General features: G+C 44.5%; 1 long non-coding RNA gene across 1 annotated transcript; it reads left to right on the forward strand.

Moving 5' to 3' along the window:
- The first annotated feature begins 4526 nt into the window (after nucleotides 1-4526).
- Nucleotides 4527-24814, forward strand: LOC129464352 (uncharacterized). The gene is made up of 5 exons (XR_010115426.1): nucleotides 4527-4652; nucleotides 7424-7611; nucleotides 17506-17620; nucleotides 19378-19563; nucleotides 23283-24814. It is a non-coding gene; the product is annotated as an uncharacterized lncRNA (long non-coding RNA).
- The last annotated feature ends 1226 nt before the right edge of the window (nucleotides 24815-26040 follow it).

Consider the following 26040-nt stretch of genomic DNA (forward strand, 5'->3'; position numbering starts at 1 on the left):
GCTTAAGATGCAGAATTTGAGGGAAGAAAGGAATCACAGGCCATTATGAGAAGTAAATCAGATAAAGTTAAAAAAAAAACTATTTAAAACGGCCCTCAAAGAATGTCTAGGACATGTACACTGCATTGTCTTTTCACTAAACTGTGCCTAATTAAAAATAATTATTCGAGGCCGGGAGCAGTGGTTCACGCCTGTAATCCCAGCACTTTGGGAGGCCGAGGCAGGCGGATCACGAGGTCAAGAGTTCGAGACCAGCCTGACCAACATGGTGAAACCCCATCTCTACTAAAAATACAAAAACAAAAAAAAATTAGCCAGGCATGGTGGCGCATGCCTGTAATCCCAGCTACTCAGGAGACTGAGGCAGGAGAATCACTTGAACACAGGAGGTGGAGGTTGCAGTGAGCCGAGATCGCACCATTGCACTCCAGCCTGGGTGACAGAGCGAGACTCCATCTCAAAAAAAGAAAAATAATAATAATAATTATTATTATTATTCAAAACATGGTGCTAGTCAAAGACATCCTCTGCAGCTTTGCAGATCCCTTTCTGTCCAGATGAAAGTAATAAATAGTCTTTGAGGCTAGTTTGGCCCGACTAGTCTGAAGAACATCATTCCCCAGCACATGGGACGGGTTTTATAAAACACTCCCGTGGTCAACTGGGCTTGGAAACATTAGGTTCGCCAATGTATTTATTTACTGCAGAGCCTCTTAGAGACTCATATACAGTGCTCATGGGCACTGTGTGCAAGCCTTCAGGCAGGAAATATGCTATACAGTGTTTCCCAAGTCATCTCACCTGAGGACTTCTTTTCAAAGGGAGCAGCTTTTTTTTTTTTTTAAGACAGAGTCTCATTCTGTTGCCCAGGCTGTAGTGCAATGGTGTGCTCTTGGCTCACTGCAAGCTCCACCTCCCAGGTTCAAGTGATTGTTGTGCCTCAGCCTCCTAAGTAGCTGGGATATCACAGGCACACGCCAGCTAATTTTTGTATTTTTAGTACAGACAGGGTTTTACCATGTTGGCCAGGCTGGTCTCAAACTCCTGGCCTCATGTGATCCTCCAGCCTCGGCCTCCCAAATTGTTGGAATTACAGGCATGAGTCCCCGCCCCCAGCCAAATGGAGCATCTTTTGGGACTCTATGCCACAGAACACACCTGGAGAAATAGTGTCTGGATTCACTAACTCATGCCCCAAGCTTTCAGTGCATGCTAGATACAGCCGATACCAACATAAGCATGACACCATCCCCAATCTTAAGAAGGTCATGAATTAATAAAGTATAGGGCCTCCTAAAGGAGGACAAGAAAAGAAAAAGACATTAGAACGTCCTGAGGGCCTAATATGTACTAGGACTCAGCTAGCCATTGCATTAGTATGGTGGGGCTGTCATAACAAAATACCACAGACGGGTAGGGGCGGGGGAGCTTAAACAACAGGAATTTATTTCCTCCCAGTTTTAGAGGCTGGAAGTCCTAGATCAGGGTGTTGGCAGAGCTGGTTTCTTCTAAGGCCTCTCTTCTTGGCTTGTAGACGGCCATTCTCCGCCTGTGTCTGCACAGGTCTTCTCTCTGTATCTGCCTGTCTCCTGGTCTTTTCTTATCAGGACACCACTCAGATTGGATTAGGGCCCACCCTAATAGCCTCATTTTACCTTAACTACCTCTTTAAAGACCTATCTCCAAATACAGTAATATTCCGAGGTACTGGGTGTTAGGAATTCAACACAGGAATTCTGGGGTATGAGGATGCAATTCAACCAATAACAGGCATTTTATCTCATGCAATACACAAAATCAACCCCAATGTCACTATTCCTATTGCTCTTTTATAGCTCAGAGAAGGTTAGCACCACTATGATAAGAAGGTGGAAAAGGAACATAAACGTCTCCCCAAAGCCCAATTTCTCAGCCTCCACAGCTAGTGCTCACTTGAGAAGATGCATTTCTATGCACAAAGATGATTTTATGGATGTTATGCAAAATATGAAAAAAAAAAACCCTGAATGCTTGTCACTTTTGTAACAATTTAGAAATAAACCCGATTCTTTGCACTTCTAATTGTACAGGAGTCATTGATGGTTAACGAGTCCTTTCAAATGTCCGATCAGATAGTGTCACTTTTTAGAACATATGAAATAATTTGGTCATTATTCCTAAGTACCCAATTACAAAAGGACATTGCTGACGTCTCAAAATGAATATTTCCAAAATTTTGATAATGAGGTTACTTTAAACATCAAGCACAAAGTGAGCTGTTCCAAGCTTCTAGGAGCCCAGAACACATAAACGACACAGCAGGCTCTCCACTGCCTCCATTTCACTGAGTCTGTTCCTGTGGACCCCACACTATGAACAGCAGCAGCAAACTTCCCAGGCTGGAGCCTCTGGCTTCTCCCCTAGTCAGGCGTGTCCTTGCCAACAGCATGGGCCTCCCGGCAATGAGTTCATGTCTTCCCGCACCATCCCTAACCACTGGGCAACACCCCTTGAAAAGGCCTTGGTGAAGCCCCGTTCAGACATCTAAAGCAAAGAGGCAGCAGCAGCCCCTTCACTCTCAACAGACAGATGTCTCTTTAGACACAGAGATGTTGCAGAGAGGAAGTCTGGCCAACAGAATTGCAGACAAACCTTCAGGTCCCCTGCTCTGCCACAGACTAGCAGACTACTCATGTGGCATGGACCAAACCACCTTCCTCTCGGAGGCTCGGATCCCCATCTGTGAATGGAGATGATTGTCGGGAAGGTTCATGAGATAGAAGACAAAGTGTAAGGAGTGTCGGGCCAGGCTCATGACAGTGGGAGACACTGCTGTGAACATCACCATTATTAGCTAAACTGCAATGGGAAATAAAGCTTCAGTCTTTGATAACTGCCCAGAGGCAAGTGCGGTCTCACTGGGGTGCTGAGAGAAGGGCGTGAGGGCAGGCTAGTGTGTACAGGCAGCAAGGGGTGCTTTAAGTGAGGACTTGCCTGCTGCACAAGGCTTCACCTGTCAGGCTGGACGCTCGGCCCTAAGGCAGCCATAGGGATACAGCTCCAGATCCCAACCCATCAGACTCAGTCCAGGCAGGGACTCAGCTCAGGCCATGGAGGCACCTCAGGCACCAGGTGGGCCAGCCCTGGAGCCTCCACCGCCTTGCAGCCAAGAGACCTGCCAAGAGTTGAGACATCTGCAAAATGAAGCAAAGCAAAGCAAAACAAAACTTGCGCCAGTGACCCTTAAAACAAAACAAGCACCTGGGGTCTGGGGACGCCTAGAGAGGCGAGAAAAAACCGGTGACTTAGATGTTCAGAATGAGGACTACAGAATCAAAGCCGTCGAGTTCACAACCGGGCTCTGAAGCATCTAATCTGCCCGGCCCGGCCATGGAAGGAAGCATTCACACCTCTCTGACCTCTGGATTCCTCCTTCGCAAGGTGGGATCCGGACCAGGTGAGACAGGCACCTGGGGTGCAACATTTAAGGAGGCGCCCACTCTTGGGGTTGTGCGGGTGGAGAGTCAGCCCTGAGAGTGAGCGCTTCCTTAAATTCTGGACCTCAGGTTCCCTGCTGGCCTCACCCTGGTCCTGGCCTGGACGGGAAGAGATTGGGGCACAGGGTGGTTGAGTAGGACTAGGAGAAACCTGCAAAGCTCAGCTGAGTTCCTGAGATAGGATCAGCTCGCAAGGAAAATTATAACCCTGCGGGCTCGCCACCCATTAAGCTCCTGAAAACAGACTCCAGCCTCCTGCAGACCTCTCCCGGGTCCAATCCTCTCCAGAGTTTACCCGAAGAACGTTTCTAGCAGCCTGGAACTAGAACTTCACCAAAACCGGGTTCCTTCCTCCCCACACCCGCTGTTCCATCTCCCAGGGGTGGTGGCAGAGCTCCCAAGGCGGCTGTGGACAGCAGGCGCCCCCGGGACGCGCAGGGCCTCGGCTCGAGGCCCCTCCGTGCGCCCCGCAGGCTCCGTGCCCCTGGACAACTCCAGCTGCCCGGTTCATCCTGTTCAGCACGTTGCCTGAGATCAAACGGACCAGAGATGAATGCCTAAAACACAGAGTGGCTGATTGGGCAGATATGTCTTAAGTTTCCAGATTAATAAATATATCGTTGTAGGATAAAGTTTCCAAATAATAACAATACTAACAATAGTAAGCTAATAGGAATGGCTCAACAGGGTAACGCCGGCCCACATGTGTCCGGAAACAGTTGAAAGGCGTTTGTACCACAACGTTTGGTAAGCGAACACTGCACCACGCACTTGCTGGTTCTGGGCTCCCAGGTGACCGCTGTTTCCGTTCCCACCGATCCCGTCCCGCTGCGCCTCGCCTGTGTCCGCTGCGAGTGGGATTCGCCATTCCCAGACACCGGGCAGCCAGGAACGTGCCGCGCGGGCCGCGTCGTCATCCCCTCGGGCCCGCGCATCCTTGGGAAACGGCCTCGGGAGCGCGCTGTGGGGGGTGCAGGGTGGAGTGCCCTCCCCTTTCCCCTCCCCCTTCCGGGGACGCAAGGGCGCGGGGGCCCTGATCCGCCGCCAGGTGGCGCTACGGGCCCAGCCACCGCGCTCCAGGGCCGCGTGGGCTCCGCTCCTGTGACGGACATGCGGGGGCGCTGCGGGGCGCGGGCTGGGGGCGCGGGCCGGGGACACAGTCTGGGGGCGCTGCAGGTAGGGCGGGCTGGGGGCGCTGCGGGGGGCGCGCGCTGCGCGGAGGGCGCGCTGCGGCGACCCGGGCGGGGGGCGCGGGCTGGGGGTGCGGGCGGGAACGCGGGCTGTGGGCGCTTCGGAGGAGGCGCTTCGGAAGGGGCGCTGAGGGGACGCGGGCTGGGGCCGCTGCGGAGGGGGCGCGGGCGCCCGAGCCACCTCTGTGGGCTCCGTCGGCGGCAGCTGACCGTGGAGTCTGGGCCTGGGAGGGTGACCTGATCCTTTGCTCTTTCAAGAGAAGCCAGAAAGCTAGATTTTTGTTTGAAATGTTGGCAGTTGATGTACTTTAAATGTTAAAGGAAGTTCCTTTTCTAAGAGGGGTCGGGCTGTCACCGGACGCGGGGTCGTCCTGTCTGTGCGGGAAGCCGGCGGGTGACACTACAACGCTGAGGCCGCCCAGAGCCAGAGGCCTTGAAGCTGTCGGGACCCAGGAACTCCCCAGGACGGGGGTCTCCACGGGCACCCCAGGCGTAGGGCGCGCCCCGGCACCAGGGCCTGGCACCTCTCCCTGCCAGCTCCACCCCTGTCACGGAACCCCATGCCCGCCACTACTGACTTCCTAATGTTCTTCGTGGCTGAAACACTTAATTGTAAAACCTTGTTCTCGTGCAAAATTTTAAACATATACGGAAGTAGAAAGAATCATAAACTGGCCGGGCGCGGCGGCTCACGCCTGTAATCCCAGCACTTTGGAAGGCGGAGGCGGGCGGATTACTTGAGGTGGAAAGTTCGAGACCAGCCAACATGGTGAAACCCCGTCTCTACTAAAAATACAAAAATTAGCTGGGCGTGGTGGCATGGTCCTGCAATCCCAGCTACTGGGGAGGCGGAGGCAGGAGAATCCTTGAACCCAGGAGGCGGAGGTTGCGGTGAGCCGAGATCGCGTCACTGCACTCCAGCCTGGGCCACAGAGAGAGACTCCATCTCAAAAAAAGAAAAGAAAATACACGAACCCCGTGTACCCAATCACCTAGCTTCAGAGATCGATGTTCAGAGCTAGGTGTCACCTATTAACCCCCGCCCCTAGGACACTTAACCACACTGTACCCCACCCGTGTGGGGTATTTTGGAGCAAATGTGAGAAATCATCTCTCTTCCTCCATAAATATTCCAGGGTGTGTCACTAACAGATAAAGCCTCTTTTAATATAACAATGCCATTGCCACACTAATAATACAATCATCACACCAAAAAGTATTTCCTGGATGCCAGCAAATTTCAATGTTCAAATTTCTCCAACTGCTTCATAAAAGTGTAGTTAACAGTTGATTTTTCCAATTCAGGTCCCAATAAGCCCCATAAATTGTATCCGGTTGGTTTTTAAAGTTTCTTTAATTAAGGTAAAAAATGTACGCATAGTAAAATGGACAGATCTGAAGTGTATAGTTCTGAGAGTTTTGGCAATTGTGAACCACCTGTGTGATCAACACATCAATCAAAATATGAAAGTTTCTATCACCTCTGAAAATTCCCTCCCCTTTCCCCATGAACGCAGCCCAGAGGAAACCGCTGATCTGGTTTCCATTATCATAGAATACTTTTGCCTGTTTTGGAAATTCACATAAATAGAATTAAACACTATATTGTTTTATCTGCCACACTTCTTTCACCCCATATAATGTTCTTGAGATTCATCCACAGTGTTGCACATACCAATATTATGTGTATGTAATTTTTATTCATTGCTTTGTAGTATTTCACCATCTGAATATAATGCAATTTATATTGTAATTTATTCTGTTAGGAAATATCCTGTTGATGGCTATTTGGATTGTTCCCAGGTTTTGGATATAGTGAGTAAAGTTGCTTATCCAAGTCTCTTGTGGCAACTTGCCTTCATTTTCTCTTCAGCAAATTCCTCGTAGTGGAATTGCTGGATCATAGGGAAGATGTCTATTTAACTTTGTAAGAAACTGCCTAGAGTTTTCACAGCACAGTTTTACCGTGAATGTTCCCACCAGCCAAGTATGAGAGTTCCACTGGCCCCACCTCCTCCCCATTTGCTCTTTGCCATCTATTTTGTCTGAGCCATCAAGGTGGGTGTGACTTTCTAATTGTGGGTTTAAATGGCATTTCCCTGATGTGATGGGAATGAGTTCTGTTTTTACTTCTCTGAAAGTGCCTTTATTTCACCCTTATTTTAACAAGACATGTTCTTTGGTGCATTTTCACGCTGTTGATAAAGACATACCCGAGACTCAGTAATTTATAAAGAAAAAGAGGTTTAATGGACTCAGTTCCATATGGCTGGAGGCCCCACAATCATGGCAGAAGGCAGAAGGCAAAAGGCACTCCTGCATGGCAGCAGGCAAGACAGAATTGAGAACCAAGTGAAAGCGGTTTCCACTTATAAAACCATCAGATGTGGTGAGACTTAATCACTTCCACAAGGACAGCATGGAGGAAACCACCCCCATGATTCAATTACCTCCCACCAGGTCCCTCCCACAGCATGTGGGAATTATGGGAGCTACAATTCAAGATGAGATTTGGGTGGAGACACAGCCAAACCGTATCCCTTTTATATGAAAATCCAGGTGGGCAGATTTTTCTCTCAGCAGCTGTTCCCTGCAGAGTCTCCTTGCAGAGCCTTTCCTTGGACCTTCCAAATCCAGCCCTTCGCTAAGGACTCTTTTTAATATAACAATGCATCTCTCAGGCAGACCATTGCCTGCCCCTACCCTGTGCAGCTTCCTCCCACACAGCCTCACCCACAAACCCACCTTTCTCCATAGCCACAAACTCCAATCTCCGCCTTCTTAGAGCAGAGAGGCCATTCCTCTCCATGTGGTCTCACCTCCGTGCACCCTAACTGAAGTCTGGGAGTGAGGGGAATGAGGAGCTCAGGTCATGTGCCTCCCGTCTCTCAAGGATGGCAGCCTTGCGCTGGCTGTAGCAGAATACCGGAAAAGATCTGCCTAAGGTATGTTGTCCAGTTTTAAAGTTGTTGGTGGGAGGAAAGTGAGTCTAAGTCCTTTGATCTGCTTTAAAATATGTTGGTTCTTGGCCAGGCGTGGTGGCTCATGCCTGTAATCCCAACACTTTGGGAGGCCAAGGTGGGCAGATCACTTGAGATCAGGAATTCAAGACCAACGTGGCCAACATGGTGAAACCCCGTCTCTACTAAAACTACAAAAATTAGCTGGGCACGGTGGCAGGTGCCTGTAATCCCAGCTACTCAGGAGGTTGAGGCAGAAGAATTGCTTGAACCCGGGAGGCAGAGGTTGCAGTGAGTTGAGACTGTGCCACTGCACTCTATCCTGGGCGACAGAGCGAGACTCCATCTTAAAATAACATTAAAGAGTTGGTTCCCTTGCCCTCTTTTTTTGTTTCCTTGCAGTGTTTTGAAGAAATCACATTCTTAGTCCTGTAGAGTCACCCATGTTCTGGATTTTGTTTACTACACCCCACTAGTGACGTTTCGCAGTTTCTCTCTTCCCTGCGGTTCTTATAAACTGGCAGATCCTTCAGGGTGATTTTTTTTCCAGACTACTCAGAGGCCAAGGTGGACACTTCCTGCAGGGTGCATGCCACGCTCTGTCTCCTTTTGTGCTGTGAGCAGCCTTTGAGTTCTACAATTGCCTAGATTTATTTTTTCATTAAGGCTATACATAGTTATGATATTCTATGTCCATTTTCCTTCTCCATTCATTTACTCAATACATCTATAGAAAGAAACTCCCTGAGGATCAACGGTGTGATTACACTGGAGTCCAGTCCCCATAGCATGGGCAGATGAAAGCTTGGTCCTGTCCCTTTTTTTTACCTAAATGGCTGGTTTCCTTTTGTATTAGTCCATTCTTGCATTGCTATAAAGAAATACCTGAAACTGAGTAATGTATAAAGAAAAAAGGTTTAATTGACTCACGGTTCTGCTGGCTGTACAGGAAGCATAGTGGCTTCTGCTTCTGGGGAGGCCTCAGGAAGCTTCCAGTCATGGCAGAAGGCAAAGGTGCAGCAAGGCACTTCACATGGCCGGAGTAGGAAGAAGAGAGAAGGGCGAGGCCCCACACACTGGTAAACAACCAGATTTCAGGAGAGCTCACTACGCAATGATAGCACCAAGAGGGATGGCGTTCAACCATAAGAAGCTGCCCCAAGATCCAATCACTCCCCACCAGGTGCCACCTCCAACTTGGGGGATGATAATTTGACATGAGATTTGAGCGGGGACAGAGATCCAAACCATATCACCTTGCGTGGTCCAAAGATATTTAATGAGCTTCTCTTCCTCCCTTCTTTCTTCCGTTCTTCCTTTTTGAAAAGTATCATTGTGAATTTGAGGAATTTAAACATATTTGATGTGTTTCAAATTATGGCAGACATTATTTTTACTGAAGATCACAGCTTCCCAATGTTAAGCAGAGGAGGGTCTCTTCAGATTGGCTCCTGGGTCCTCCAGACATGATCACAGTAGGTTTTTATTTTTATTTTTTTAGGGCATCCTTGCTTGTTGATGTGACAAAATGCTCCAGGAGGCCGGGCGCGGTGGCTCACGCTTGTAATCCCAGCACTTTGGGAGGCCGAGGCGGGCGGATCACGAGGTCAGGAGATCGAGACCACAGTGAGACCCCGTCTCTACTAAAAAAAAAAAAATACAAAAAATTAGCCGGGCGTGGTGGCGGGCGCCTGTAGTCCCAGCTACTCGGAGAGGCTGAGGCAGGAGAATGGCGTGAACCCGGGAGGCGGAGCTTGCAGTGAGCCGAGATTGCGCCACTGCACTCCAGCCTGGGCGGCAGAGCAAGACTCCGTCTCAAAAAAAAAAAAAAAAAAAAAAAAATGCTCCAGGGTTATCCCGTAGGTTTCTTGCTTCGGATCTGGAATCCACCATTTCTACAAGGAAACTTAACTCCTTTTAATGGAAAATGGTTTTCAAGGTCATAATCTAGTACGTAAGGACACTCATAACTATGGGGTAAATTCAAGGCCTCTTCAGTGGATATATAAGGAAATCTGTTTTATTTTAAATTTTGAGAGATAATACACCATGAGTTCATCCTGACATTCTCAGTACAGAATTTACTGAATGCCATAAGGAGTCAGACTCCATTTTTGATGTTTGATGTTTGATTGCTGGTGGCTTTAAAGCCTCACCCTTCCCTCTCCCCACTCCCCAACCCCACATCTGGGCAAACTGATAAGAAAGCTTCAGCTTCTTCCTCAACCCACAGAGGCCCTGCCACCAGCTCTCAACAGGCCCCAGCCTAACCACAAGCCAGATCCTTCCCTGCTCTCCCAGGCCATTTCACACCCTCTTGGGAGGCCTGTCTGTCCCGTCAAAGAGCTCAATTATGTGAGTAATAACCCTTCCCATACCCTCCGGGTGGATGTGTGGCACCATCAGTCCTCATACCCAAACCAAATTTTGGGTGGAGACCCCCTTCTGCTTTTGCACAGTGGCCACAAAACACAACTTTTTGACTTTATATTCCTTTTTTCTTAGGCTAAAAAAATCCTATTCCTAGTGATGTTCAAATAATCACTTATTTGCCTCATCCTATCATAATACATAGGTTCAGAAAAACATCAATATCACTACCAATACAATTCGTGGAAACTGATTAATCTTGGTTTTCAGTTCATTTTGTCCTCAGAGAATGTCTATCTAGAGAAGTACCCTTACACTGGTGTGTTTAAAATAACTAAATTATTCCTCTCTATGCAGCTATATTGCTGTGTGATACACAGTTGTATTTTAATTTCTACTTTTAGGGTTTCTTCTTTTTGTCGTTATTGATTTAATTGGTTTTATATTGATGTAAATATTCATAAGGCTCAAAAGTCAAGTCTATCAAAGAAGACAGTTCAGAGAAACTGGGCTTCTATCCCTATCCCCTCCTTTCTCCATATTTACACTGTATGGTTTATCTTCCTGTAGCTTCTTTTTTTTTTTTTTTTTTTTTTTTTGAGACAGAGTCTTGCTTTGTCGCCCAGGCTGGAGTGCAGTGGCGCAGTCTCGGCTCACTGCAAGCTCCGCCTCCCGGGTTCACGCCATTCTCCTGCCTCAGCCTCTCCGAGTAGCTGGGACTACAGGCGCCTGCCACCACGCCCGGCAAATTTTTTTTTGTATTTTTTAGTAGAGACGGGGTTTCACGCTTCTTTTTAATAAAAGCAGATGTGCATATATACTCATAAGCCCACACTTTACATACATTTTGATGTCATGTTTTGTTTCAGTGCCTTTCTCTAAAGTTGGAGAGTTGAGATCTATGCCCTGGTTCCCTTTTGTCCAGGTGGCTAATCTGTGTGCGGGCAGGTGGGCTGATGCAGAACCCCCTGTGGCTGGAGCAGGTCTTCACCGGTCAGGGCACATCCAGGTTGATTCCTCTTCTGGAGGCTTCACAATACCTGCTCCAGGAGTGGCTCATCCAGCTGCAAAGCTCACCTCCTCTCCCTCCTCCAGGAAGAATTCCAGTGTAAGAAACAGCAGAATCAACAGCCCTGAGGCACAAGGAGCATGGCACCTTCCAGGAAGGAAGAAGCCCAGGGGGCTGAGCACGGGGACTAGATCAAGAGATCAAAAGAAGCCAGGAGGCAGGAAGGCAATGGCCTCAGAGAGCCAGGCAGGAGTTCAGATGCTATTCTAAAAGCTACTGGGATTGTGTTTTTGGCCAGGCACAGTGGCTCACACCTGTAATCTCAGCACTTTGGGAGGCCAGGGCGGGCAGATCACTGGACATCAGGAGTTTGAGACCAGCCTGGCCAACATGGTGAAACGCTGTCTCTACTAAAAATACAAAAATTAGCCAGGTGTGGTGGCGCACGCCTGTAGTCTCAGCTACTTGAGAGGCTGAGGCAGGAGAATCGCTTGAACCTGGGAGGCAGAGGTTGCAGTGAGCTGAGATTGCACCACTGCACTCCAGGCTGGGCAACAGAGTGATACTCTGTCTCCAAAACATAAATACATACATAAAATAAAAGCAATTTGAAGCCTCTGAATGGAGGAAGCTGGGAAGCAACATGGCCTGGTGTGGATTTGCAGGCATTCACTGAATCTATGCTGACTGTACAGAGGCACCTACGTTGAGGTCCCAGACGTCAGCAGGACCACATCCCAGCCTCTTCAGAGGTGAGACACACAGAATGAGGAAGCACTAACAGAATTCAAGGCAGATCAAAGGTGCGGGTCCATAGGTGCTTTACAAAATTTGCCTGGATGGAGGCAACATCCCAGACACTTGAGTCTTTCTTTTATTTATTTATTTATTTATTTATTTATTTATTTTTGAGATGGAGATTTTTTTTTTTTTTTTTTTTTTTTTTGCATTCTGTCACCCAGGCTGGATGCATGGCGCCATCTCGGCTCACTGCAAGCTCCGCCTCCCAGGTTCACACTATTCTCCTGTCTCAGCCTCCTGAGTAGCTGGGACTACAGGCGTGCGCCATCACACCTGGCTAATTTTCGTATTTTTAGTAGAGACAGGGTTTCACCATGTTGGCCAGGCTAATCTCAAACTCCTGATGTCAAGTGATCTGCCCACCTTGGCCTCCCAAAGTGCTGGGATTACAGGTGTGAGCCACCTTTCCTGGCCAAAAACACAATTTTTAGTAGAGACGGGGTTTCACCTTGTTAGCCAGGATGGTCTCCATCTCCTGACCTCGTGATCTGCCTGCCTCGGTCTCCCAAAGTGCTGGGATTACAGGCGTGAGCCACTGCTCCCGGCCATGCTTGAATATTTCAATGGAAAAAAACTGATACTATGGTTCCTTATTGGTGAAAGAGAAAAACATAGCTCAAACGTAGAAGATGGCAATTTAAGAATATACATAACAATTTTACATGTACGCATCCTCTGACTTAATAGATTAATGGCTATGAGTTGACCATGCGTATTTCCCAAAGCCTGCCAGATGGCAGGTACAAGGTGGTTGGCTTTGTTTTGTTTCGTTTTGTTTTTTTGTTTGGGTTTTTTTTGTTGTTTGTTTGTTTTGGTTTTGGTTTGTTTTTTTAAGCACAATTTTATTAAGGTCTAATTGAAATACAGAAAACTTTGTATGTGTTCAAAGTGTAAAATTTAATAAAGTTGAATGCTCTTGAAACCATCACCAGAATCAAGAGAGCGTTTGGGCCGGGTGCGGTGGCTCGCGCTTGTAATCCCAGCACTTTGGGAGGCCGAGGCGGGCGGATCACGAGGTCAGGAGATCGAGACCACGGTGAAACCCCATCTCTACTAAAAATACAAAAAATTAGCCGGGCGTGGTGGCGGGCGCCTGTAGTCCCAGCTACTCGGAGAGGCTGAGGCAGGAGAATGGCGTGAACCCGGGAGGCGGAGCTTGCAGTGAGCCGAGATTGCACCACTGCACTCCAGCCTGGGGGACACAGCGAGACTCCATCCCAAAAAAAAAAAAAAAAAAAAAAAAAAAAGAGAGTGTTTAGGACCAAATGTAATTTTTAAAATAATGCTTATAGTTACAAAGTTTTCTTTTTTTCCCCACCCTCTGTGTGTGATTGTTTAAATCAAGCCAAAATTTTAAAATTGATTTCATTAAAAAAAAATCTTGCAATGGAAAAAAAGGTAGATAACTTTAAACCTAATTGGCTATATAGGTGGCTTCAGAGGACAGTGTATTTACCTGAATCTCTCCTCACTGGGCACCACCGGCTACTTAGGGCCACTAAGAGAATGAAGAGAGGAGGCCTTGAATGGCTCTCAGCTCTTTGTGGAAATATGAAAATGGGAGGACAAGTCCCCCTCTTTGTGATTTGGGAAGGTTTCCTCTTCTCTTGCCTTCCTGCTTGGTGGTGGTAATAACCCTGTGTCTGTATAACAACCACAGTTACTAACAGTGCTGCTGTCAGCCTCTTAACGTGTGTCCCTCCAGAGGCCTGAGAAGGGGTCACTTCCTGTGTGGTCTAGGCCCTGAAACCCATCCTGGCCTTGCCTCATCCTCCCAACCCCATCCCCTACCTTGTTCCTCCCACCCAAAGCATTCCAAGTCCTTGTTCACCTTGGCACTTTTTTTTTTTTTTTTTTGAGACAGAGTCTCGCTCTGTCGCCCAGGCTGGAGTGCAGTGGCACAATCTCGGCTCACTGCAAGCTCCGCCTCTCGGGTTCACGCCATTCTCCTGCCTCGGCCTCTCCGAGTAGCTGGGACTACAGGCGCCCGCCACCACGCCCAGCTAATTTTTTGTATTTTTAGTAGAGACAGGGTTTCACCGTGGTCTCGATCTCCTGACCTCGTGATCCGCCCGCCTCGGCCTCCCAAAGTGCTGGGATTACAAGCGTGAGGCACGGCGCCCGGCTGGCACTTTTACACTGTTTGAACTTCATCACTGGAAAGTTCTCCCCACCCTCCTACTTGAGTGATTTATTTCCATTCTTCAGATTTTAGTGAAATGCCACCTCACATCTGCACAGCTGTAGCCCCTACTGGGAAGGCTGTGGCTGTAGGATCCCCTGAGCCCAGAGAATTTTGAGGTCGGCCTGGGTAAAAAAGCAAGATCCCATTTATAAAAATAAAATAAGGCCAGGTACGGTGTCTCATGCCTATAATCCATTCCAGCACTTTGGGAAGCTGAGGCAGGTGGATCATTTGAGGTTAGGAGTTCAAGACCAGCCTGGCCAACATGGTGAATCCCCATCTCTACTAAAAATGCAAAAATTAGCCAGGTGTCATGGCGTGTGCCTATAATCCCACCTACTTGGAGGACTGAGGCAGGAGAATCGCCTGAACCCAGGAGGCAGAGGTTGCAGTGAGCCGAGATCACACCACTGCGCTCCAGCCTGGGCAATAGAGTAACATTCTGTCTCAAAAAAATAAAAACAAAAAATAGCAACAAAATGAATGTCAACTCAGATGAACCCATTAATGAAAACTTGTCTTTCTTAACATACAACACCAGCAATGAATTTTGAGTTTGTTTCTCCCACCAGACTCAGTTCCCCAAGGGCAAGGACCGTCTTGTTCCTACATATGCGGGGCCAGGTTTGGTGTTCGGCATATAAGACATGATCAGTACTCAGCATTCTGGTAACTAACTGTCCAGCAGAAATGTCAGCTGGAGACTTGGGTTTGAAACCAGTAGACGGAACTGGTTCCTAACCAAGGGCCATATTGCCCCCTAGGAGAGATTTGCGAGGACAGTAGTTTTTCTCTTCGTCAGGATGAGGTAGAGGCTGGCCACTGTCTTCAGTGAGCAGAGGTCAGGGATGCTAAGTGCCCGGCAGTGAATAAGACTCTGCCCCCCACAGTGAGGCACTGTTTGGTGGGAAATGTCAATAACACAGAGGTTAAGAAGCGCTGATGTATGATGACCTCCTGCCAAACAATGTCTCAGTTCTATTAAGACACTCTCTTTTGCTGACATGTTCTGATACCTAAAAATTAAATTATCTCCCTGGGTTTTAAAAAGCTGTTCATTTTCTCTGGCTTCCTTTCTCTTGGAAAACAACAACAACACATTTTGGTCTCAAATGGTAATCATTTTAGTTATTATACAGTGACACTTTTGTATATTTCGATTCAAGATTTTATAATTTAGAAACCAATTTCGAAGTGTTTGGTCAGGTGACAAGGTTAGGAGGAGACATTCTTCTAATCCCAAGATTTTTATAGAGAAGAGATTATACAGTTTCCTCAAACTTTTTTTTTTTTTTTTCGAGATGGAGTTTTGCTCTTGTTGCCAGGCTGGAGTGCAGTGGCATGATCTTGGCTCACTGCAACCTTCCCTCTCAGGTTCAAGCAATTCTCCTGCCTCAGCCTCCCTGGTAGCTGGGATTACAGGCACCCACCACCACACCCCGCTAATTTTGTATTTTTAGTGGAGACAGGGTTTCACCGTGTTGGCCAGACTGGTCTCGAACTCCTGACCTCAGGTGATCCATCCGCTTTGGCCTCCCAAAGTGCTGGGATTACAGGTGTGAGCCACTGCGCCGGCCCATCCTGTGATTTTAAAAGTTTGAGGAAACTGGCCAGGCATGGTGGCTCATGCCTGTAATACCAGCACTTTGGGAGGCCAAGGCAAGTGGATCATCTGAGGTCAGGAGTTCGAGACCAGTCTGGCCAACATGGTGAAACCCTGTCTCTACTAAAAATACAAAAAATTAGCCTGGTGTGGTGGCGGGCACCTGTAATCCCAGCTCCTAAGGAGGCTGACGCAGGAGAATCACGTGAACCCAGGAGGTGGAGGTCGCAGGGAGCTGAGATTGCAGCATTACACTCAGCCTGGATGACAGTGCAAGACTCTGTCACCAAAAAAAAAAAACAATCACAGGATGGAACAGGAACAACAAAGACACAAGGAATCTTACTATAAACTCTTAGTGAATTTAGTGTGGTCTTAGGAATTTTCTCTTCTGGTGGAACTGCTACTGTTATCTCTTTGTGGAATGAGGAGATTAATCTAGGTAACACTTTCTGCTACCTAACAGAATAGTAACTTAAAAGTTAGGAGACTACAGAGGCTGTCAGTGTGAGTTTAAACAACAATCGCAAGCTACCATACAAGGGCATTTACCAGGTGCTGGGACAAGAAGGACGTGAATAACTCATTTATTTGAACAATACTTTGAGGCATTAATTGATCCTGTTTTTTATAAAAGAAGATACTAAGGCACAGTAAAGTGCTAGCATAAAACACAGCACTTGTAGAGATAACTTAAACTTTAAACCCACAGTGGTTTTGAGGACAAAAGCAGAAAATATTAACAATAATTTCTCTTTCTCCACACTGACCTCAAGTCCTCCTTATCTGTCATTTAGCATAGCTGTTTTCATAAAAGGCAATTCAATTTTGTATTTTTTGTATTTTATTGTGATTTTTTATTTAAGTACTCTTAGTTTTTAATGTTTAAGAAGTTACTGATAAAATATTTACAAAAGTCATTTGCACAGTGAAAAATCACTTACATTGCCCAATAAGCTACTCATTTACATCATTATATTTACTGTTCAAACATACTAGTCAATGTTATTTTTTTTAGGCCTGGCGCAGTGGCTCATGCCTCTAATCCCAGCACTCTGGGAGGTCGAGGCAGGCGGGTGCACCTGAGATCAGGAGATCGAGACTAGCTTGTCCAACATGGTGAAACCCCATCTCTACTAAAAATACAAAAAAAAAAAAAAAAAAATCAGCCAGGCATGGTAGCGGGTGCATGTAATTCCAGCTACTCGGGAGGCTGAGGCAGGAGAATCACTTGAACCCAGGAGGGAGAGGTTGTAGTAAGCCAAGATTGCATCATTGCACTCCAGGCTGGGCGACGTGAGTGAAACTCCGTCTCAAAAAACAAAAAAAAAATCTAGTGAATTTTTTTTTTTTTTTTTAGTTTGAAAAATTCATGAAAGGGTAGGCGCGGTGGCTCACCCCTGTAATCTCAGCACTTTAGGAGGCCGAGATAGGCAGATCACCTGAGGTCGGGAGTTCAAAACCAGCCTGACCAACATGGAGAAACCCTGTCTCTACTAAAAAAATACAAAATTAGCTAGGCGTGGTGGCACATGCCTGTAATCCCAGCTACTCGGGAGGCTGAGGCAGGAGAATCGCTTGAACCCAGGAGGCAGAAGTTGCGGTGAGCCAAGGCACTCCAGCCTGAGCAATAAGAGTGAAACTTCATCTTGAAAAAAAAAAAAAAGAAAGAAAGAAAAAGAAATATTCATGTATTTGGTTTAGAAGGTGCAATAACCAGACAAAAATCTCCATTCTTTTGAAATAAGGGGAGTGGAATGTGACATCTGCAGCCAGCTTCCTCTAGTGACACATCAACATTGCAAAACGCAGATGAAAGAGCAGGGCTTTTGAAAGCCCATTTTTAAAGCTTTTCCTTTCACTTTCTACCTATTGATTAGTTACCAGTTGTTCTCTTCTTTCTACTTGCAGGCCATATTATTTCATTTCCACTCCACAAATCCAACATAGTTAATTGGTTTGATATTAATGAACCTGCACAGCTAAAACACAGAAATATAATAACTACTGTTGATCGATCTTGCAGGTAGGTAAAAGCTAATTTTGCAAACAATTAATGTAATATTGTGATTTATCATAAACCGTTGAAACAGTTCAACAGTGATCCATCTTTAATGTTGATGAATGTTAACAGGTTTCAGATTGTAATTCTCAATACATTTTCCAAATGGAATAGCATATAGACCTAGAATTTGTCAGAAAGCAATAATTTTTCCTCTAGCCTCTTAGAATCAGTGTTTGGAGTCTTGCAAATTAAAATGACAAAAAGCTAGCCTGGCACTGTGGCTCACACCTGTAATCCTAGCACCTTGGGAGAAGGAGGTGGGTGGATTGCTTGAGCCCGGAAGGTGGAGAGCAGCCTGGGCCATATGGTGAATCCCTGTCTCTGGAAGAAAAAAAAAAAGCAAAAATTAGCCCAGCATGATGATGTGCACCTATAGTCCCAGTTACTTAGGAGGCTGAGCTTGGGCCCAGAAGGTTAAGGTTCCAGTGAGCTGAAATCTCACCACTGCACTCCACTCTGGGTGACAGAGTGAGACCCTGACTCAAAAAATAAAATAAATGACAAAAACCAGATTAACAAGAGATTAACAAGAGAAAAGACAAAGTGTATTCATTTTGTTTGTTAATATCCATTCTCAGGAAGAGCACAAAGAAAGTAGCCAATAGCTGAAGATAGGGGCTTATCTGTCAACTTCATAGTCTGATAATGGGGTGAGGATAGGGCATAATTCAGACAAAGCTTCTGTCTGCATTTCTTGATTCTCAAATGTTTTCAGCTCAAAAAAATTTTATGCCAGTGTGGTATAATTTGGATCCATTCAAAAAATGAGAAATTGGACTTAAATATCAAATTCAAGGATTTGAGTACAGATAACCAGGCCAAAGAGGTGATCTGGTCCTAACAGAACTTACTTTGTGGAGAAGGCTGAATGTAAAACTCTGCATGAGTCTTACAGTTTCAATTATCAGGAAGCAAACACTCACATAACTAAACCAAGTCATGAAATAAAACCAAGTCCAGAGGCTTCTTCCATCCTGTCTTCTAACCACGACTTCTTTCTCTCATCACAGAGTCTGTCACTGTGGCTTTTATAATATTATAAAAAATACTTTGAGTTTTATTTTTATTTTATTTTTATTTTTTGAGACAGAGTCTCGCTCTGTCACCCTGGCTGGAGTGCAGTGGTGCGATCTCGGCTCACTGCAAGCTCCACCTCCCGGGTTCATGCCATTCTCCTGCCTCAGCCTCCTGAGTAGCTGGGACTACAGGCGCCCGCCACAATGCCTGGCTAATTTTTGTATTTTTAGTAGAGACAGGGTTTCACCATGTTAGCCAGGATGGTCTCGATCTCCTAACCTCGTGATCCACCCACCTTGGCCTCCCAAAGTGCTGGGATTACAGACGTGAGCCACCGCGCCGGGCCTTAAATTTTTTTAAATTATTATTATTATTATTATTGTTATTTTTTGAGTCTCACTCTGTCACCCAGGCTGGAGTGCAGTGGCACGATCTCGGCTCACTGAAACTTCCTCCTCCTGGATTCAAGCAATTCTCCTGCCTCAGCCTTGTGGAGGAATAGTTAAATATTAAATGTGAACTCATTTGGATGTGGACAGAAACAATGGTCACCAAGTCTCGGAACAGGTTGTGTGAGCCCCTTAAGGCATTCATCCAGCACTGTTTCAGAGAAATTCCTATTTCAATCTATTCCTATATGTTGGTTATTGAAAAACGATAGATAATTGCAAAAACAAGTTGACCTTTTTGTGTTCCTTGAGCCCCGTCACGAAGGGCCCTTGTAACTGGACCTCATGCCAAACAACTCGTTACAAAAAGAGCTAGGGTCTCAGACTGCGCGGAAGCTTCATGAGACCCCCTCCTTGTCTGCATGGACGAGTGGTCGACTCTGGATCCCAGAATGTTGCTTCCCAGTTTGGTGGTGAATCCTCCACAGTCTGGTGAGTGTAAGTATCTTTTCCCTTCTCCTCTTCCCATTGCAATTTGCTTATTATAACAATATCCTTATTATATTGATTTTCTTATTATATCATTTGCTTATTATATCATTTCCTTATTATATCTGCATTGCCATTTACATGGGGTAAAGCTTGTTTACCCTTGAAAGTATTGTGTGGGTGCCTTTTCTTCTCCCCTCATGCATTTCCTGCACAGAACATTAGCCTCCCCAGTAGCTGGGAGTACAGACGCCCGCCACCACAGCTGGCTAATTTTTGTATTTTTAGTAGAAACGGGGTTTCACCATGTTGGCCAGGCTGGTCTCAAACTCCTGACCTCAAGTGATCCTCCTGCCTCAGCCTCCCAAACTGCTGGGATTACAGATGTCAGCCACCGTGCCCAGCCTGAGTTTTATTTTTAAACATGCATCTTTGAACACTATATTTTGTCTGACATTACTAAACTTCATAAAAATTAAATAATAAAGTATGTAATTATGTCTGATGTTTCTAGTCCTTATGAGAATCATAAAATATTGATTGTAGTTGTCATTTGTTTACATTAACTATTTGATTGAAATAATATACCTGCCAGGTGCAGTGGCTCATGCCTGTAGTCCTAACACTTTGGGAGGCCAAGGATAGGAGGATCACTAGAGGCCCAGGGCTCAAGACCAGCCTGGGCAACACAGTGAGATTCCATCTCTTCAAAAAATTTAAAAATTAGCCAGTCATGATGGTGTGTATTTGTGGTCCCAGCTACTCAGAGGCTGAGGTGGGAGGATCACTTGAGCCCAGGAGTTTGAGGTTGCAGTGGGCTATGATTGTGCCAATGCACTCCAGCCTTGGTGACAGAGCAAGACCTTGTCTCTGAAAAAAAAAAAGAAAGGAAAATAAATAATATACATAATTATACACAATTTTATCATTCTGGATGGACATTTCAATAGCTTCTAGTTGTTGAAATGTGTTGGCATTTGCTTTGTGATCAGATATGGCTGTAAGTTTTACTAATCTGTGTACTATGTGTTTGAAAAGAATGTGTATTCTACAACTGTTTGTTGAAGTCTGCAATCTAAGTATGTCCATTAGATTCAAATCTATATTAGTTTTATTGATTTATTATTTATATTTAGAAGGTATGAGTACTTTGTTTTCAACAAAATTTTTACAATGAATATCATTCGTTTGAAAACATAGCCTTTATCTTACAAATCATAGTCCTTTGTTATTTTTACTATTTGTGACTGTGTTGCTGTGTGCTATATCTGTCTGTCTGCTGTGAGAGGGATAGTGGTATAAATAAGCCAGGCAACTTCCTGGGGTTTTAATATTCAAGGAACAGAAAGCTGGTTTGGGGTACAAGAAAAAGGCTCTGCAGTTTCTCGGGATCATGTGTCCTGCATATAATAGGTATGGAAATGTCAAATGCGCATCTTTACTCCGGAGAGCAGAAGATATCTAGAAACCTGGCAGCTGCCTTATGGTGAGGAAAGCTGTTGCTATTATACCTGCCCCTCTTACTGACTTGATAATAATGGATTGTCCCAGTGTTAAGTAATTGGTTTTGACCACTATTTTGTGTTGTTAAGACGTACTTTCCTTCCAGGGGGCATAGCTGTTTCTGGAAACAACACACTGTAAAATGCTTTTCTTAAACCATTAATAGTTGAGGAAATGTTGCCACTTGAATCTCCATCTCAGTAAAAGTGGGAATTGACATGGTGATGGTTGTACTGGATTAGAACCATGCCAGGCACCCAGGGTTTAATCTTCCTGGGTTGCATAAATCGAGCAGTTGTTTGTACTGTGATGCTTTGGGAGGCTTATTTATTTATTTATTTATTGAGAAGCTTTGGGAGGCTTTGAGATTAAACTGCTGAAAAGGAATCTTGTTTGATTTCATGGCCGATGTTAAAATGGAAGAGTTGCTGTGCTTCTCATTGTAGCCCATGGAAGCTACTTACCAAACAGCCACATAAAAATAAACACATTTAGCTAGAAAGAAAGAAGAAAGAAAGAAAGAAAGAAAGAAAGAAAGAAAGAAAGAAAGAAAGAAAGAAAGAGGAAGTAGCAAAGTTTTTCACAGAATGTCTCACCTAGCAAAATATTTTGAGTACATATGACCTGTTATGCACATCTATTGAGGCATTCATATATGTGTAACTTTATACATTACTGTGATTATTATTACTACCATAATATCAAAGTATTTTTCAGGTAAAATAAATGGACATTTAAATACTCAGCACATGGAACACTGAATTATTTCAAGCATTTCTTTTTTGAAGACACTTTCCTAGGAATTCAAACAATGCTAACCCCTAATATAAGTAACTTTTGATACAAATACACCAATATCTGCTGAACACTATCTGGGGTATTTAAATAAGGCCTGAAAGGCTGTGGTAGAAGAAATATTAAAAGTGAGATGGAGGCTGGGTGCAGGGGCTCACACATGTAATTTCAGCACTTTAGGAGGCCAAGGCAGGCGGATCACGAGGTCAGGAGTTCAAGACCAGCCTAGCCAACATGGTGAAACCCCATCTCTACTAAAAATACAAAAATTAACTGGGCATGGTGGTTCACGCCTGTAATCCCAGCTACTTGGGAGGCTGAGGCAGGAGAATCTCTTGAACCCAGGAGGCAGAGGTTGCAGTGAGCCAAGATTGTGCCTCTGCACTCCAGACTGGGGGACACAGAGAGATTCCGTCTCAAAAAAAAAAAAAAGTGAGATGGATAGATTGGTAGGATTGAGTGGGACCTTCACAAACAGGGATTCCCAGAAACATCTTGTAGATGGACTCCAGCTGTAGAAAGTGTTTCATCCATCCCTGTCATGAGGAAAAAATAAGAACATGGATTAATATCAATGTTTCAGAAACTTAAATGTTCCACTTAAAGTTCTTTATTTGGTGTTCTTTTTTTTCCCTGACATTACGTCAATACTATTTTTTTGGTGTTAAAATAGAAACATGATGATACTAGCTGTTTTTCTAATACATGTTTACTTGACAACACTAAATATGAATAGCCCTCTGTGATTTTATAAAATGCAGGAGCATTTTCTTTTTATATTAAATCCAGAACTTTAGGACCTGAGATGTTTAGAAGAGAGCCCAAGGGCACTAGGATTCTAGAACCTGGAGAGGAGGCAGGAGGTAAAGGCACCGATGGCCAAGTCCTGTCCTCCTGCCAGAGCTCCACTTGGGGATTGGTTGGTAGATGACCGAGGTCAACTGCTTTCATTTGCTTTATTTTCAAACAGGAAAGGGAAAGATGGGAAGATATATTGTGTATCTTCTCACCGAACTCTAAAAATATTGAGTACAATATTCATGGAATCACCTTATTTCAGGACCAGCCCAGCAGAAATCTAGGCAGTGATCTGATGTTTATTCCCAATCGTTTGGTTTTTATATGTAGGGATTGAGATGGTCCTTTGCATTTACAGGCAATACGTTAATTCCTTTTCAAATATCTTCATTTAACACGGCTAACTGAAATGCTCAACACTCCAGTGAAGAAGAAACCACAAATGATGAACAAATGTCTTGTCACTCTTTCAGATTCAGAAATTTTGCTTGAAAAAAGTTTGAAGAAACTAATTTAGGAAAGAAACCTCTGCCAATAACTCTAGAGAGTTTGAATTGGTTGCCTTTATTCCTAACACTATGATGTTTTGGGATAGGAACTAATAGATGGTATTTTTTCTTTACCATTGGTAGTATATCATTTACAGCAGATGTTCCTGACTCAGGATAAAATGTAACTGGCAGCCAGAGTCACCCACCAGCTCCTGAGGAAAGGGCTCAACCTTGAGAACATCTGGCTGGCTTCAAAAAATCACACAAATACAAGATGATGCTGAGGATAAGACAAGTGGTTTTGAGAGAGGAAAACCTTTAAAAATATTTGGAAGAGTCCTCAAGACCAATAAAATAAAGACACTGAAATACTTGATGGACACCAGAGAGCAATTTAACACTGAAATGAAAGCAACATGTTGCACCTGAACATTGAAAAAAGCCCACGTGTTAAGAGGAAGAAGAAATATGCAATTCACTGCAATAAATATTGAATCTTTAAAAAACAGAAGGAACGTGAAAACTAAAGGACACTGGGCCACAGCAAATAAGGTGGCGGCAGCTATCCCATAATCATTCCATGATCTCCATGATTGTAAAGTGTATATGCCACCTGAATTTATTCTTAGACCTTCTCTCAAAGATGTCTGCATTCAACACAGGCAATAACTGCAGGTAATAGTAAAGAATGCTTCAGGCATTATAGAGGAACAGACTAAGTGTGGGAAAAGGAAGAACTAGTCAAAATTGCTAATAAGGCTGGGTGCAGTGGCTCATGCCTGTAATCCCAGCACTTTGGGAGGCTGAGGCAGGCCGATCACCTAAGGTCAGGATTTTGAGACCAGCCTGACCGATAGGATGAAACCCCATCTCTACCCAAAATACAAAAATTAGCTGGGCGTGGTGGCATATGCCTATAGTCCCAGTGACTCGGGAGGGTGAAGCAGGAGAATCGCTTGAACCCAGGAGGTGGAGGTTGCAGTGAGCCGAGATCATGCCCATTGCACTCCAGCCTGGGCAACAGAGCAAGACTCCATCTCAAAAACAACAACAACAACAACAACAAAAACTGCTAATAAACATTTTAACAAGAATATTTCAGGAAGTGAATGAGTTGTGTTCATCTTCAAATGTGTGAAAAATTATTCAGTGAAAAGATGGGCAGCTTAGTCTTCTGTTGCTCTAGACACTATCACCAGGAGCATTGGGTAGAAATAGTAAAACAATCAGAGCAGTACCTACAGGGAATGTGTATTCTGCAGTCAACATAATTGTTGGAGTTGTTAGAGAGGTTACTAGTGTGTGGAGAGAAGTATGACGGAAGTCCAGTAATGAAGAGTTTTGTTTTGTTTTAGCAGAGATGACTAAGTGATAAGAAATTCATTTGATGCCTGTGTAATGGGGCATTTTGCTATAATGTAAGCTGTTATAATCAGATTTTTCTTGTTCGTAAATTGGCAAAGCATCATATTGGATATCTTAGATTACTGACATCTTAAAAAAATAATCAGCCTAATATTTTTAAATGCGTTTCTTTTTGAGTTTACTTTTAGTTGAATTTTGAGATTTGTTTCAATCATTATTGGAATTTTGTAGATGTCTTCTCATTTCCCTAGGGAATGCCTTTGTGTCCAAGAACAAGAAACATAACCAATAAAGAACGATACACCCCTAGTTTTCCTATATTAGTAGAAAACCATTTAAAGGAGATGAAAATGGAAGGAAGATCATGAAAAAAATAAAACTCCAAAAATGGAGCTACAAAACCGACTTCTAGGTCCAAGATCAATGAAAGTAGAATACCGAAGTCTGGAAGGAACTATACATTGTCCCTGACTTACGTAACAGAGAAGAAAGTTGGGAAGAAAAGTGTGGGCAACCTCCCACAAAAGACCAGATTAAAAGCCAGGAAGAAGGCTGGGCATGGTGGTTCATGCCTGTAATCCCAGCACTTTGGGGGGCCGAGGCGGAGGATTGCTTGAGGTCAGGCGTTCGAGACCAGCCTGGCCAACATGGTGAAAACCTGATTCTACTAAAATTACTATATATATATATAGTAATATATATAGTAATTATATAGAGTATATATACTCTATATATAATTGCTATATATAGTATATATACTCTATATAATTACTATATATACAGTATACCATATACACACACATACTATGTACTATATAGAGAGACAGTATACTATATATATACACACATATATGCATATATAGTGACAGTATACTGTATATATACACACACATACACCCACACATATATATACACACACATATTTTATATATATATAATTTATATATAAATATATATATAAATTATATATATATAAATATATATATATATATATTAGCCCTGTGTAGTGGCTCACGCCTATAGTCCTAGCTGCTCAGGAGGTCAAGGCAGGAGAACTGCTTGAACTCAGGAGCCAGAGGTTGCAGTGAGCCAAGATTGTGCCACTGCACTCCAGCCTGGGTGACAGAGCGAGACTCAGTCTCAAAAAAAAAAAGTGAAACCCCATCTCCACTAAAAATACAAAAAAAAAAAAAATAACTGGGCTTAGCAGCGGACACCTGTAATCCTAGCTACTTGGGAGGCTGAGGCAGGAGAATCGCTTGAACCCGGGAGGCAGAGGTTGCAGTGAGCAGAGATTGCGCCACTGCACTCCAGCCCGGGGAACAGAGCAAGACTCCATCTCAAAAAAGAAAAACAACAACAACAAAAACAACAGAAAAGAAGTAACTCAAAATGTTTCAAAGAAGTAACTCAAAATGTTTTTCTTTCTTTTTCTTCTCTCTTTCTTTCTTTTTTCCTTCATTCTTTCTTTCTGTCTCTCTCTCTTTTCTATTTTTTTTTTTTGATGGAGTCTCGCTCTGTTGCCCAGGCTGAA

The sequence above is a fragment of the Symphalangus syndactylus genome, chromosome 2 (assembly GCF_028878055.3).
Source record: "Symphalangus syndactylus isolate Jambi chromosome 2, NHGRI_mSymSyn1-v2.1_pri, whole genome shotgun sequence".
NCBI lineage: Eukaryota > Metazoa > Chordata > Mammalia > Primates > Hylobatidae > Symphalangus > Symphalangus syndactylus.